Source organism: Bos indicus, chromosome 8 (assembly GCF_029378745.1).
Source record: "Bos indicus isolate NIAB-ARS_2022 breed Sahiwal x Tharparkar chromosome 8, NIAB-ARS_B.indTharparkar_mat_pri_1.0, whole genome shotgun sequence".
NCBI lineage: Eukaryota > Metazoa > Chordata > Mammalia > Artiodactyla > Bovidae > Bos > Bos indicus.
Window position 1 is genome coordinate 28,978,045 of NC_091767.1, and position 15,017 is coordinate 28,993,061.

Sequence of the window (15,017 nt, forward strand, 5' to 3'; positions counted from 1 at the left end):
AAACCAAATGTAATATAATTTTTATACCAATTACTTAATGTACAATGTCATATAGGGAACATTTTCTAAAACCACAATTCCTTACAAAGTACAAGAAATTTTGCTATGGCTATTTTCTTAGCAGTCTTAGGATGACTCCTTCAAGATATAAAATGTTTTAAAAAATTCAAAGAAAAACATAAACGACTGTGAAATTTTTGAGACATGAGTGACTGTGATCCTTCACCATTTCCCTGTCTTGAGACCCACCTCATCGGACTGGGGACAGGGTGAGTCTCCTCCTTCGTATGGTTTAACAAATGTTTGTTGAGCTCTTTTTCTTTAACAGGCATTGATTTAGTCCGTGGGGAGAGACTTTGCAAAGGGAGCCTGGGTGTGGATGTGTTGCAGGAAGGGGGGGAACCCTTCCCAGGCCCAAAAGGGAGCTTGTATCTAACACTTGGAAATGAATTGTCTGAGGAGATACACACGCTGACAAAGCAAGAGATTTTACTGGGAAGGGGCGCCCAGGTGAAGAACAGGAGGGTAAGGGAACCTAGGAGGACTGCTCTGCCACTTGGCTCACAGTCTTGGGTTTTATGGTGATAGGATTAGTTTCTGGGTTGTCTTTGGCCAGTTATTCTGACTCAGGGTCCTGCCTGGTGGCTCACATGTTGCTCAGCTGAGATGGATTCCAGCAAGAATAATTCTGGGAGGTGGTAGGACACATGGTGTTTCCTTTTGACTTTTTCCAAACTCTCCCAGTTGGTGGTGGCTGGTTAGTTCCTTACCAGCACCTCCTGTGGTAAAATAACCCATGCACGTGGTTACTACGGTGCCTGGCCGTGGTGGTGGTTTCAGTCAGTGTGCTTCCCCTAACAGATGGGGGTCTCTGGGAAGTCTCCAGTCTCCCCACTTCAACACTTGTACTCCAGCCAACTCTCAATGTTGATGCTGGTCCAGGGGAGAATGGGTGGAGGGACAGTGGTTGGAGGATTTATGGCTTTGCATGGTTCTTAATAACAAAGAAAATAAGTTGGAGATTTTATTATTTAAGTAGTAAAAGCAAATTAAGGTAAATCATTCTATGTTCTTTGGGTTGGAAATCATTTTTTAAGCCTGACACCAGCGGGAAAAACATGACTGTTTTGACCGTTGTGACAAAATCCTCAAAAACTCAGTTAAAAAAGAATTAGCTGGGAAAAACCTTGAGCGTAAAGAAAGAGAGTTTAATTACTTTACAATATTGTAGTGGTTTTTGCCATACACTGACATGAATCAAAATAAATTAATTAAAAAAAAGAAATAAACATGTATTGTTATTTAAAAAAAAAGATCAGATCAGATCAGATCAGTCGCTGAGTCGTGTCCGACTCTTTGCAACCCCATGAATCACAGCACGCCAGGCCTCCCTGTCCATCACCAACTCCCGGACTTCACTCAGACTCACGTCCATCGAGTCAGTGATGCCATCCAGCCATCTCATCCTCCGTCGTCCCCTTCTCCTCCTGCCCCCAATCCCTCCCAGCATCAGAGTCTTTTCCAATGAGTCAATTCTTTGCATGAGGTACTGGAGTTTCAGCTTTAGCATCATTCCTTCCAAAGAAATCACAGGGCTGATCTCCTTTAGAATGGACTGGTTGGCTCTCCTTGCAGTCCAAGGGACTCTCAAGAGTCTTCTCCAACACCACAGTTCAAAAGCATCAATTCTTCGGCACTCAGCCTTCTTCACAGTCCAACTCTCACATCCATACATGACCACAGGAAAAACCATAGCCTTGACTAGATGGACCTTTGTTGGCAGAGTAATGTCTCTGCTTTTGAATATGCTATCTGGGTTGGTCATAACTTTCCTTCCAAAGAGTAAGCGTCTTTTAATTTCATGGCTGCAGTCACCATCTGCAGTGATTTTGGAGCCCAGAAAAATAAAGTCTGATACTGTTTCCACTGTTTCCCCATCTATTTCCCATGAAGTGATGGGACTGGATGGAGTTTATACCAAAAAAAAAAAAAAAAAAAAAGTTCAGGAAAGTGAACGCTTTGATGGAAAAATTGGAGAAAAGAAAACTGAAGAGAAGAGATACAGGTCAGTAAGGCTACTGGATTTGTTGCATTCCTGGGCCCATGGCCCCTTCTTCCAACTTCAAAGGCAGCAGCATGGTCTTTTCAAATCGCTCTGTCTCCATGGTCACATAACCTTGTGCCTTTTGTGTAAAATGCCTTTCTATTTCCCTGTTATAAGAATACCTGTGATTGCATTTAGGAACCACACCAAATAATCTAGGATAATCCCCCCATTTTATGATGATTAACTTGATTACACTTGCAAAGTCTCTTTGCTCATTTAAGGTAACATTCATAGATTCCATGGATTGAAACTTGGTAATGCTGGGGTGTCCGACTCTTGTGACCCCATGGACTGTGGAAAGGTATGGCAACCCACTCCAGTGTTCTTGCCTGGAGAATCCCATGGACAGAGGAACCTTGTGGGCTACAGTCCATGGGATCACAAGAGTTGGACACTGACTAAGTGACTTTCACTACATTCACTACTAGTCAGCCTAACCACAGCTAAAAATAGTGGCATATATATATATATAAATAAACACACACATATGCATATATATACACACACATACATAGGTGTATATATACATACATATTGTGTTTGCAATTTGTTATCTCAGTGTGACGGAATTATAGAGTACTTATAATTTCAAAATATCCCCTTTATGACCTTTTTGCACTATCAAAACATGTTTATGGGATATGTTTTACTAATGATCAGAAAAAATAAAGTTACTTTCATTTTGGGAAAGGGACTTTTAAAAAATAGGATTTATTTTTTAGAATAGTTTTAGATTTACAGAAAAGTTAAGAGTTCCCATCTACTGTATACCCAGTTTCCCCTATTATTAACATCTTACATTAGTGTCATAATTTATTGCTATTAATTAACCAACATTAATACATTATCACTAACAAGAGTCCATACTTTTTTCAGATTTACTAAGTTTTTACCTAATTGGCTATGTTCGTTTCTCAGACTGTGTCTTCTTTTTGATGACCTTGATGCTTTTGAGGAATTTGAGGCAGAATATTTTGTAGGATATCCATATACTGAAATTTGTCTGGTGTTTTTCTCATGGTAAGATTGGAATTATGGGATTTGGGGAGGAAGACCACAGGTATAAAATGCCATTTTCATCATATCATATTCAGTCAGAATGATTTATCACTGTTCACTGTTGATGTTGACCTTGATCATGTGGATAATTTTCACAAATTATTTGGATATTTGGTGTTTTTTTTTTTTGTTGTTAGATTACATCAATATCGTTAAGTTAAAAAAAAAAAAATCCATGTCAAATTATTTCCAGTATTCTCAAGATAATCTTTTAGCCTTTATGAGATTCAGAACATGGCTGAGTTAATTTTAGCTTGAAGATTTCTTTTCTTTTTTAATTTTAATTTTTAGTTGATGTATAGTTGATTTACAATGTGTCAGATGTACAGCAAAATTATTCGGTTTTACATACATGTATATAGAATTGATGCTTTTGACCTGTGGTGTTGGAGAAGACTCTTGAGAGTCCCTTGGACTGCAAGGAGATCCAACCAGTCCATTCTAAAGGAGATCAGTCCTGGGTGTTCATTGGAAGGACTGATGATAAAGCTGAAACTCTAATACTTTGGCCACCTCATGTGAAGAGTTGACTCGTTGGAAAAGATCCTGATGCTGGGAGGGATTGGGGGCAGGAGGAGAAAGGGACGACAGAGGATGAGATGGCTGGATGGCATCACTGACTCGATGGACCTGAGTTTGAGTGAACTCCAGGAGTTGGTGATGGACAGGGAGGCCTGGCGTGCTGTGATTCATGGAGTTGCAAAGAGTCGGATATGACTGAGTGACTGAACTGAAGTGATATACATATATATCTTCTTTTTCAGATTCTTTTCCATTGTAGGTTATTACAAGCTATTGAATATAGTTTCCTGTGCTATACAGTAGGTGGGTGAAGATTTCTTAGAAACATGTGGGAACTCACCATTTTAGGGAGGCAGGATGGTCTACCTTTTGTAATTTCTCAAAGTCATATCAATTATTCTCTTATATATTATAGGTTATTCACAAGAATATAGTTGAACTCAAAGTTTCTTTTGATACAAGAAAAAAAGAATATTAGATAAAAGATTGGCAAATGTAGATGTGAAATACACTATACTGATGATTTTGCATCTGGGCTTGCCCTTCCTTGACAAATCCTGAGCTTTGCAAGCCCAGGTCTCTTACATATTTCTAAAGAGTCCTGTAGGTCTCCTCTGAAGTATAGTACCTATCACATTTGTGACTGTTTGAGGAGTATATGGCTTCCTTGCTGGGTCGAGAGTTTCAAGGGAGTAGGGACCACACATGCTCTGTGTGATCCTCTGTCTTCCATGCTCAGCCTATAGTAGGTGCATAAATACATGTTGAATGTCTGTCACTGCCTATGTCAGCTTTCTTGAGCACTTTCAGAAATGAGTCACATTGATAGGTAAATAATCATAACATTATCTCTGTGAAAAAGATAGTATACAAAATGTAAAACAATAGTAATAAAAAAAAAGAGAAAGAAATGGAGAAAGAAGACTAGAAGTAAAGTATTAACAGTTGGCTATCTCTAGTTTGAGATTACTGCTGGTTTTAATTTCCTTCTTTGTTTCCAGTTCTCTGTAAGGAGTTTATTTTACAGTCAGAAAATATCAGAACACATTACCTGATACTTTTATATAATCAGATTGAATTGTGAACCCCATCACAGAAACAGTCCAGTTCTAGTATGTATAAGTGCTCATCAGGCAAGACAAGTTGCCAAGTCAGTGACCATCTCTAAGCTTACTTTATTTTTATTTTTTTTTTTAGTTTTATCAAAACCAATTCAAATATTCTTTATCTAATATTGATTTTAAAGTGCAGCTCCCAACTATATTGAAATGACTGTTAGGTCATATGTATATTTCATTCACTTCACTAATTTAACTTTTGCACATTTAATTCATCAGACTAAAAACTTAAGAGAACTTGACTTTCCCTTATTTAGTGTTTTAAAATAGTCAATAGGATATTAAATCCAAGTCTAACATGGGTGCATCAGCCTGCTTTTACATTTTCCTTAAAATAAAAGAGGTAACTCATTTTATTCTTCACCTAACCCTCTTTAGATAGCAGTGAGTCCTGGATTAGGTGAAAAATCATTAAAAGACCTTGTAGATTTTATAAATCCAGGCCATTTGTATTTTTCTTGCTTGTTTCTCTAGGATAATTAAATAGTGATGGATTAGAATTAGGCTGCAGCAGAGATTGGGGGAAAAAAAATCTCCCGGCATCCTTTCCTGCAGGAGCGTCAGCTTTCGGCAGTGAGTGTAGCTGCCACTTTTAACTGACATGCCTTAAATTCTGCCCTGGGAAGCTCGGGGATGCTGTCAACAGCCGGGCAACTTCTTTTCTTACGCTTATTAATTGAGAGTCTCACAGGAGACCAAGACATAAATCAGAATTTGAGGATTTTTTGCCTTTTTAATTGAGAACTGTCTCTTCTTTCCATTGGCTTTAAAAAAAATCTGGTAGGAGAGAGGAAAAGGCTTCTATATTCATTTCTTCAAAGTTACAGCTGCTCTAAACCTGTAAGTATGTTGCATTTATTTAGCTGTTTCTGGGGGGTATGATTGCAGCATTCTCTTTGGATCTGTGAGGATTTAATTTAAGGAAAGCTATGCCGATTAAAAAAAATCAGAGTGAAATTTCACTGGAGGCTAGCAGTTTTTGTTAGTTGATGTTGTCTTCATTAAAGCCTTCGTGTCAAGCCTGCCAGGGCTCCCCCTGCTCCCCAGCCTGGACCCCCTGTGTCTTTTTTTCTGAAGTTCCTGAGAGCGAGTGCTAAAATGGGAGAAAACAGCGAATCTTGCTGCTGAGAAGGATGCTATGGCTGGTTTACTGCTCTTGCAAGGTGTGCGTGAGGCTGCAGAACAATGGAAAGATGATGACGGCTTACTTTGTATTCATTTACTTTGTATTCATTGTGTTTGTCTTCTGTCCTTTGTTGGCTTCGTGGTGCGTTTTTGTTAGGGTGATTAAAATCTTAAAGAAAAATTAAGTACTGTGGCATGCTGGCAGAATAGCCTCCGGAGATAGTCATAGACCTCACCTCTCTCCATGCTGTGTGGGGTTCCCTCGGTCTCTTTGTAGCAGATCGCAATAAATGGGAGTTACCCCAAAGTGACCTTTGCCTGACCACCCTTTTCTAATTGTGCATTTGAATCGGTGCCATTTTTTTTCTGGTGACGCAGACCCTTTAGTCTAAACATCTGTCCTTAGTCATTATGTCCCACTTTCCCTCTTTGGAATTCACTGGAGGCTACAACTGTATCCTTGCTGAATTTTTATTGAATCAATTTTGAATCTTTTGTAAGGACAGAGGTAAAATTTTGGTTTTCATAATAACCCCCGTATGTTCTTGATTAATCTTTGTTACATGAAAGTCTTATTATTTTAGTGATCTGATTCATATCATTTGGTTTCGGATCTCATTCTTTTATTTTAAAATCACATTAACTAAAGCAATTTCTCAAAGTTAAGTTCAGGGCTCAATAGTCATAATACTTTAAAATACCAACTGGTAATAGTCATCTTTAGATGCAGAATATATTTGACTTAAGGTGATTTATTATGTGAGTTTTTTGGGTGCTAGTGTTTTGGTTGATTTTCTGCAGAGTAAAATAAATCAAGGATTTTAAAAAAGAAATTCTCTACCACCCAGAGATGAAACATCTGCTGTTCTTATTTTTGAACATTTCGTCATTCCTAAATGCAGCAACTTTGAATTCAATGAGGAAAGAGTCCTAAAAATAGGAAATTCTGCCTTACCTAGACTGGCAAAGAACTTATATTCATTCATCAACAAATGTTTATATTTGTCACAAAGCTCTTATTAGGCTCTGGGAACATGATGCTGAACGAGGTATTATATCTGCCCTCATGGAGCAGATACTGGTAGCAGGTGAGGGGAACCTTCAGAAAGTGCATAATTATTTCATTATATGTGTGCTAATTTTTCAACTGTAGAAGTTTTGGTACTTTGCAGCCAAATATATAAAAGACATAAAACACTTGCAACTAATTCTGTCTCAGATCTTCTGGAGCCACAGATCCTTGGTACGCTTGACCTAGAAAGAGACTTTGAAAATAATTAGTTCAACAAGCATGTAATAGGCACTATATTAAGTACTGAATTTTAGATCAGTAAACAAGGAATAGTTCCAGCTTTGGAGGAGCTCACAGTTTAGTCTACTGAGAAAGGGAGGGAAATCAGTTATGTTAGTATATTCTGATATGTTACTGATTCACTAATTGAATGAATATTTATTGAATAATATTGGGCAGTGTCATAGGCACTGTGTTGGGCACTGGGGATGGGGTGGAGAATAAAACAGAGGTGCCTTGCTCTCTGGAAACTCTTAGAGGCCATGACAGAGAAATGATTGGATGCTATGAGAATGCACAGGAGGCGTGGAGGGGTGTCATTACCGTTTACTGAGCATCTGCAGTGGGCCAGCCACGAGCTGGTACTCTTCTTTTGTACCTTAATCTTCCTTCCCTTCAGTCCTGTAAACTACTTACTATCTGTGCTCTGACATGCAGGTAAACGGAGATGAAGTTAAGTAATTTGCTAAAGGTCACACAGGAAGTGAGTGGAGGAATTAGAACTCGGCCCCAGATGTGACTTGATTTCAAATCTCTGCCCCTTCCAGTGGTCTCCAAACCTGGCCGCTCATCAGAGTTACCTGAGCTCTAGAGGGAGAATAGTGTTTAATTTTACTTTTATGTATTTATTTTTTATTGGAGTCTAGTTGCTTTACAATGCTGTTTTAGTTTCTGCTGTACAACAAAGTGAATCAGCTATATGTCTACCGATATCCCCTCTTTTTTGGATTTCCTTCTGATTTAGGTCACCACAGAGCACTGAGTAGAGTTCCCTGTGCTAGACAGAGAACAGTTTTTATTACAGGCATCCCTCAGGACTGTGAGCAGTGAGGTTTAGGAACCACTCTTAGACTATCCCCTCAACTTACAGATGGGGGAGCAAAGATAGAGATCATATAGTAGTTAAAATGGGGTCAGTAGCTAGATTTCTTAACCACGATTCATTCCATTATAGTGTCATGGAAGACATATACTAAGAAATCAAAACCAGAATCAAGAGCACACAGCAAACACAAACCAACCAGCCAACTTGACAAAACAAAAAATAAAGAGAGTAAGAACCTGAACCTGTGAAGAGTTTGGCTGGCCTTGACTCTGAAGAAGAATCCCTGGCAGCCTGGATTCAGAGGTCTCCCTGTGCTGTCAGAGGGTTATTACTTGAGAGTGAGCTAGTCAGGACTTAAGTAAATAAATAAATAAGGCAGATGTTTTGACTTATTAATATTCATTTAGGCACTTACAGTTTATTGGGGGATACAGACAAGGAACTCTGTTATTGTGATGTAATGGGATAGATTTTATAGTATGGAGAAGGTCCGTGTTCTGTGGGAGCAAAGCTGAGGGACGACTGACTCAAGTCTGGGTGATGGCAGGAGTTCAGGGAGCTTTCTGGAGGAGGGCGATGTCTGAATTGAGGCTGATGTTGCTAGGTACTGGTGGCAATCAGGTATAGCGGCAGCATTTATTATGCCCAAGTCCCTGAGATGTGAGAGACCATTGCAAGAAAGGAAAGTTTTCTCCTTTATCCCCTTGGGGATACTTGGGGCCTATAAATTAAATGGACAAAAGACAGGTTAGGAAGAGAAGAGAAAAACAAGTTTAACTGCATACATACATATGAAAGTTCACCAAGAAATGTGCCTTAAGGAGGTGGTTGGAATTGGAAACATATCATTTAAACAAAGGATGATGAAGTGTGAAGAGGCTAAATAAAAGAAGAGGATTTGGGGGGCTACTGGATGTGGGTAAGTTATGGGAAAATGACTAGAAGATGTATGCTAAACAAGAATCGTTTAGTAAGGTTTTCATGCAGATAAGGGGCTTCCTGGGTGGCACTACTGGTAAAGAACCTGCCTGCCAGTTCAGGAGACATAAGAGACGGTGGTTCGATTCCTGGATCAGGAAGACCCCTGGAGGAGGGCATGACAACCCGCTCCAGTGTTTTTGCCTGGAGAATCCCACGGACAGAGGAACCTGGTGGGCTGCAATCCATAGGGTCACAAAGAGTTGGATTTGACTGAAGCGACTCAGCATGCATGCAGGCAGACACACAGATAAGAGTCCTCTCAGGTGGTTAAGAGTTATCTCTGGACTAGTTTTCTACCTAGTGTGGGAGAGGGAAACATCTTTAATAAAAAGAAATTGATGCCCTAATTTTATAAAGAAAGGAGGGGAGCAGAGAGCTAGTTGCCTTCAACTTGAAATACTCTTTATGTGAAAATGACATTTTGGGGTGACATACTCTGATCCCCTTCACTACGATCTCTTCAGGGTTTGTCAAGAAGCTTGGGCGCCCTGCAGTTCTAGTGAGGATAGGCTGGTTAGTGAAAGACAGGTGCCAAGGGACATTGCCAAGAAGCTGTGGCAAGGACAGTGATGAACCACTGAAGTGTCACTAGAGTATGAGCAGTGGAGTCACCTTGCTCCTGGCTCTAAGACTTTGGTCAGTTGTTAATAATTTAGGGCTTAAATAGGCTTTGATGGCTTAGGTTGAGAATTTAACATATTTGTGTGCCTGTACATATGAATGTATATAGAGATTTATGCTATATATATGTACATATATTTGTGTATATATGTATATATATATACACACATGTTTAACACATACATAAAGATATATATTGGTATAGATACATATCAATCATTGTTTTTATGGAGGTATATTTTGATTTCCAACCCAGTAACTTATGAATAAACATATCACTCACTTGTGACTTGTATATAGTTTTCATCTCCCATTTTTTTGCACCAAATCTCTCATTTGACTAGCAGAAGTCTCTGAGGCCTATCGTGAGATAAGCCATTTTGAGACTCTATGTGATTTCCTGAACAAAGCATTGAGGGAGGTTTAGCAGTTCTTTGCTGTGTCATTATGTTCATATCTTAAAGAAATAGGCTAGAAATGGCAAAGAAATAGGCTAGATTGTTCTTAAAATGTCTTCTGTGTCAGGCCCAGTACCCATGGTGAGTCTGTTTTGGATCTTAAACAACTACTGTGTTAATTAATTTCCCCTTTTACTGATGAGAAGAGTGAGGTGCATAGGTTAAATCAGTTGTCCACAAGTCATCCAAGGTGCTGACCATGACTCCATCATGCTGAAAGTTGGCAGATCTGTTTTATTGTGTTTCTTAATCTTGGGTTGATTGAGGGAATGTAGGCAGCCCCCCTCCCTTTTTGTAAATGAAATTTCAATGTATTCTGCAGATGTGTGTCATGAAAAATGCTTAGGTTTTTTGACCTCAGGCTGAGATTTTCCTGTTGTTTTGACTTGCTTTCTACTTTTCAACTAAATTTACACTTATGCCTTTGGCTTAGTTTCGAAAGGGCAGGACTCACCTATGGGCAAATTATGTGGACATGAGATTGGCATGGATTTCATACATAGCTTGTTTTTCTTTTGCTATTTCATCAGTTCACAGGTGTGGAAAGTCTTTCATGACCCTTCAACTGGTATGACTGGATTTCTTTGGTGATCGTTTTAGATTAGTGGGTTATAGAATATCTTGTTTCAGGTCATCACAGATGCTGTATTTTAGAAAGCAGGAAAATATGGGACCAAGATTTGAATTTCTCCTGTGGTCTGGGGCTATAGTCATTATCTTCTTAGTTGGTGGATGTGGCAGAACTTGAACCTTTTCCATGAGTCAACAAATCAGGCCTTAATACGTAGCATTTATATGCCGTCACACCTCTTTAATATTAGTGTAGGTTATTATTATTATTATTTTTTTTTTTTGGTGATAGCATTCCTGTATAACAAACCATTGTATGTGCCCACGTGGTACCACAGGCTGGATATATACAGTAGATCAACTATAAAAACAGCTGTACATTGAAGAGTTAAAGAAAATTAAACTTTGGCACTTAATTACTTGTGTATTTATGTTTCCCCTTCTGTTTTGCTTGTCTAATCTGATAGATGTATGTGCGTGCGTGCTTACTTGCTCAGTCGTGTCTGACTCTTTATGACCCCATGGATGATAGCCCACCAGGCTCCTCTGTCCATAGGATTTTCCAGGCAAGAATACTGAAGAGGGTTGCTGTTTCCTCCTGCAGGGGATCTTCCTGACCCAAGGATTGAACCCACGTCTCTTGCATCTCCTACATTGTAGGTGGATTCTTCACTGCTGAGCCATCAGGAAAGCCCAGATGTATGTGGGGGAAGCCCTAATATTTACTGATAGTTGCTTGCTTATGAATGAGGACTCTATGATCATATAATGATGGGTGCTTTCCATGGTTTACATATGTGGCATAAAATACCAAGAATTGAGACTGTATTTGGCACAAGGGTGCTAATACACATATAGAATCAATACAAATATCATTCATTCAATCAAAATTGATTTAACTTCTCTGGACTAAGAGAATTCCTGTCCTTAAAAAGCTCATCATCTACTCACAACAGCTGAAAAGTAGACCACTCATCATACTGTGATGAGTTTTAAATTTTGACCATGAAACCCAGAGGAGAGACATGTTCTCTAGCCTGGAAAACTTTTGGGTACTTTCGGGTAGTGATGGATTTTTCTTTCTCTCATGGATCATGAGCTAAATGAAAGGCAAACTTGTTTCATCTTTGTGTTTTAGAAAGGTTTTTTTTTTCTCTGTGTTTTAGGTAGTGTTTGAAAAGAAATGGTAAAGTTATCCTCATTTAGCATCATGCTAGAAACCTGCATTTGCTCTGTGTCCTGAGAAGCTCTGCATCCCTACTTGGAGGGACTGATGAAAATGGCAGAGTGCTGCTGAGTGGCCTCTGGCTGTCCCTATGGGGAAGCTCAGACTGCTGAGTAGCAGGAGTGCAGTGGTCTGTCTAATGGGGAGTTCTTGGCCCCAATCACTTAACTCTTTTAACAGCATCAGACCACGTTTATGTCATCTTTCAATTTAAAAAGTGATTTTGCAAAGTGGAATGCATTGCTTCCTTGGAACATCCCTGTGAGGTAAACAGGACCAAGGAATTTTTAGCCCACTTCCAGCTTTTGTGTATATGTGCAGTTTTTTTCCCTCATTTTTTTAATTGCTGTAAAATACATGTAACATACACTTTTCCATCATAACCACTGCTTCAGTAGTATTAAGTATGTTCATAATGTGGTGCAGCCATCACCACTGTCCATCTCTGCAACTCTATTCATGTTGTAAAACTGAAACTCTGTGTGCATCAAATAGTAGCCTACCCACCCCGCTTGCTTCCACCTCCCTCTCCCCAGGCTGCCCCTCCCAGCCCCTGGCAGAGGTGAGCGACTGACCCAAAATCTCATTGCCTGCACACCTGGAACAGAACCCAGCATTCTGCGTGTGTCCAGCATGCTTTCTCCTAAATCACACTGCAGTAGGGAACTGAAGAAGGATCACTAACAGATTTGGTAGAAGTTTTCCACTAGAAATAAGAGAACCCTCCAGTAGGGCAGGAATTTTCACTTAAGTTTGAAAAAAATCAGTAAAGAAAACCAGCGGAATGAAATACGAGCTGTATCTGTCTCTTGCCAACTAACATCCTGTTGTTATTTGTTTTGAATAAAGTGGAGGAGTACAGTTTGCTTTGCCTGAGAAAACCACGTTGAAAAGATGGCAGGGTCTGGGTTTAGCTTCCGGCTCTGTCCGTGACCTGCTGGGACTGTGGGCAAGAAAAACAGCATCTGTTGGGGTTCTTTCTATTTTCTAAAGAGACAGTAAGTCCCACCTTCCATTTTTTTCAGTGAGTAGGATCTGGGCACGCTTAATCTTGCATCCAAAAATGAATTTTCATCCTTTTCAACTGTCCTCACTTTGCTTTGGAACTCTCATCTCCCTTGAGCATGAGAAAAAAAAACATTAAGTTGTCAGTTAAAGATGACATCATCTGTTCAACATTCAGACAGCCTCTTTGGGAGACTCTCAGGTTTTCCTGATGGAGTAGGGGAGGTAAATGCCCATGCAAGTGAAAATTTAAACTCTGCGTCAGGCTGACATCTCCTGCCCCAAAGGTTCCCCCTCTTTCCCCTGCTTCCCAGATGGCCTCTGGGGCCAGGAGGAAGACACAGGGATGGAGCCCAGTCCGGGTGTTGCTCTCTGGTTGAGCGTCTCATCGGTCGTTTTTGCAGTGACCTCTGTCCTTGCTGTGCCTGCCCCTGAGTTACCTGTGATGGCTGGACCTGTTGGTGCGCCCATGACCCTGAGCGCTTGGCATTCTCCACTGCTGCCAGCTGGTCCACAGAGGCCAGAGGCTAGTGCCCACTCCCATTTGATCCCTGTTCTCTGCCCTTTGTCACCAGAGCTGTCTTTTTAAAAATACCTTTATTTTGCAGTATCTCTATACTTTGAGAAAAGGTACGAGAATCATACAGAGAACTTCTGTCCACCCTGAATCTCTTTTTTAGCATTTTGCCACATTTGTGTTTTATTCTGTCTCTGGATACACATTGTTATGTATTTTTCTGAATCCTTTGGAAGTAAGATACAGCTCCAGAAAAGGTGGTCTAGAACATGAGTTCCCAACTGCCTGGCCATGGATCTGGCACCTCCTGTCAGATCAGTGGTGGCATTAAGGTTAGAAATAAAGTGCACAATAAATATAAGTGCTTGAATTGTGCTGACACCATCCCCCCACACCAGGTCCATGTAAAAATTGTCTTCCATGAAACTGGTCCCTGGCACCAAAAAGGTTTGGAACCGCTAGTCTGGAAGGATGAATTGTAACCTTCCAATTGAACAAGGGATAGAAGTGTCTGGAAATAGCCCTTGTGTTCTTTCTTCTTCTCTGCTCTCCTCTAAGTCTTCTTTCTTCCAGGTTAAGCTCCCTGAGTTCTTCCTTTTATGGAAAAGCACAAAGAATATAAAAACCACCCAAGTTCTTCAGATGATATGAAGGTTTATAATTTTGATTGAGGAAGCTTTTGTAATAAGTCTAAGCATGTATTCTTTAAGGGTAGTTTATCTAGTTTATAAATCTACTAGTCTCTCACCTAATAGAATAATTATATTCTACATTGATGCTTTCTTTTTGGCCTTTTTTTAGAGTTTTAGGGCTTCCCTCTAAAGGTCAGGACTGTTGCTGCTGCTGCTGCTAAGTCGCTTCAGTCGTGTCCGACTCTGTGCGACCCCAGAGACAGCAGCCCACCAGGCTCCCCCGTCCCTGGGATTCTCCAGACAAGAACACTAGAGTGGGTTGCCATTTCCTTCTCCAATGCATGAAAGTGAAAAGTGAAAGTGAAGTCGCTCAGTCGTGGCCGACTCCTAGCGACCCCATGAACTGCAGCCTACCAGGCTCCTCCATCCATGGGATTTGCCAGGCAAGAGTACTGGAGGGGGTTGCCATTGCCTTCTCCAAAGGTCAGGACTAGTATGGCAAAAAAATGTTGAAATTTCTTTCCTTTGATTCTGACAGTGTTGGTGACAGGGTTGGGGGTGAAGTTGACAGTAACATGTGTTTTGGGGAGTGGAGTGCCTGGTAGTTTCTGGGCTGTTCTTTCTCTCCCAGAAGCAGAAGTAACACCTCTCCTTTTCCTCTGATCGCTGGCCATGAGGATGGCTATTTGAAAACATCATCCATAGGACAGAATTTGGTCTGATGAGCAGTTTTCTTTATTAAGATAAGTTGGGTTATATGGTCAATAATATTAAGCAGTAGATAAACTGCAAATCTGGTGGTGGTGTCCACTGGAGTCCTGTGCTCATAACTCCAGTGGGTACCATTCAGACTGTGCTTGTGTTGTGTTTAGTGGCTCAGTCGTGTCTCTTTGTGGCCTCATGGACTGTAGCTTCCCAGGCTTTTCTGTCCATGGGGATTCTCCAGGCAAGAATACTGGA

The 15,017-nt window shown here is 40.3% G+C and overlaps 1 protein-coding gene across 4 annotated transcripts in view; it reads left to right on the plus strand.

The window, feature by feature from the left end:
* Nucleotides 1-15,017, plus strand: part of TTC39B (tetratricopeptide repeat domain 39B) — a 156,232-nt gene that overhangs the window by 62,719 nt on the left and 78,496 nt on the right. The window contains exon 1 of one of the 4 annotated variants that reach the window (XM_070794525.1): nucleotides 3,887-5,646. The exons of the other annotated variants lie outside the window; for them this stretch is intronic. The gene's annotated coding sequence lies outside the window, so the exon portion shown is untranslated. Of the gene's footprint in view, nucleotides 1-3,886; nucleotides 5,647-15,017 lie in introns of those variants that run through there. 4 annotated transcript variants of the gene reach the window in all.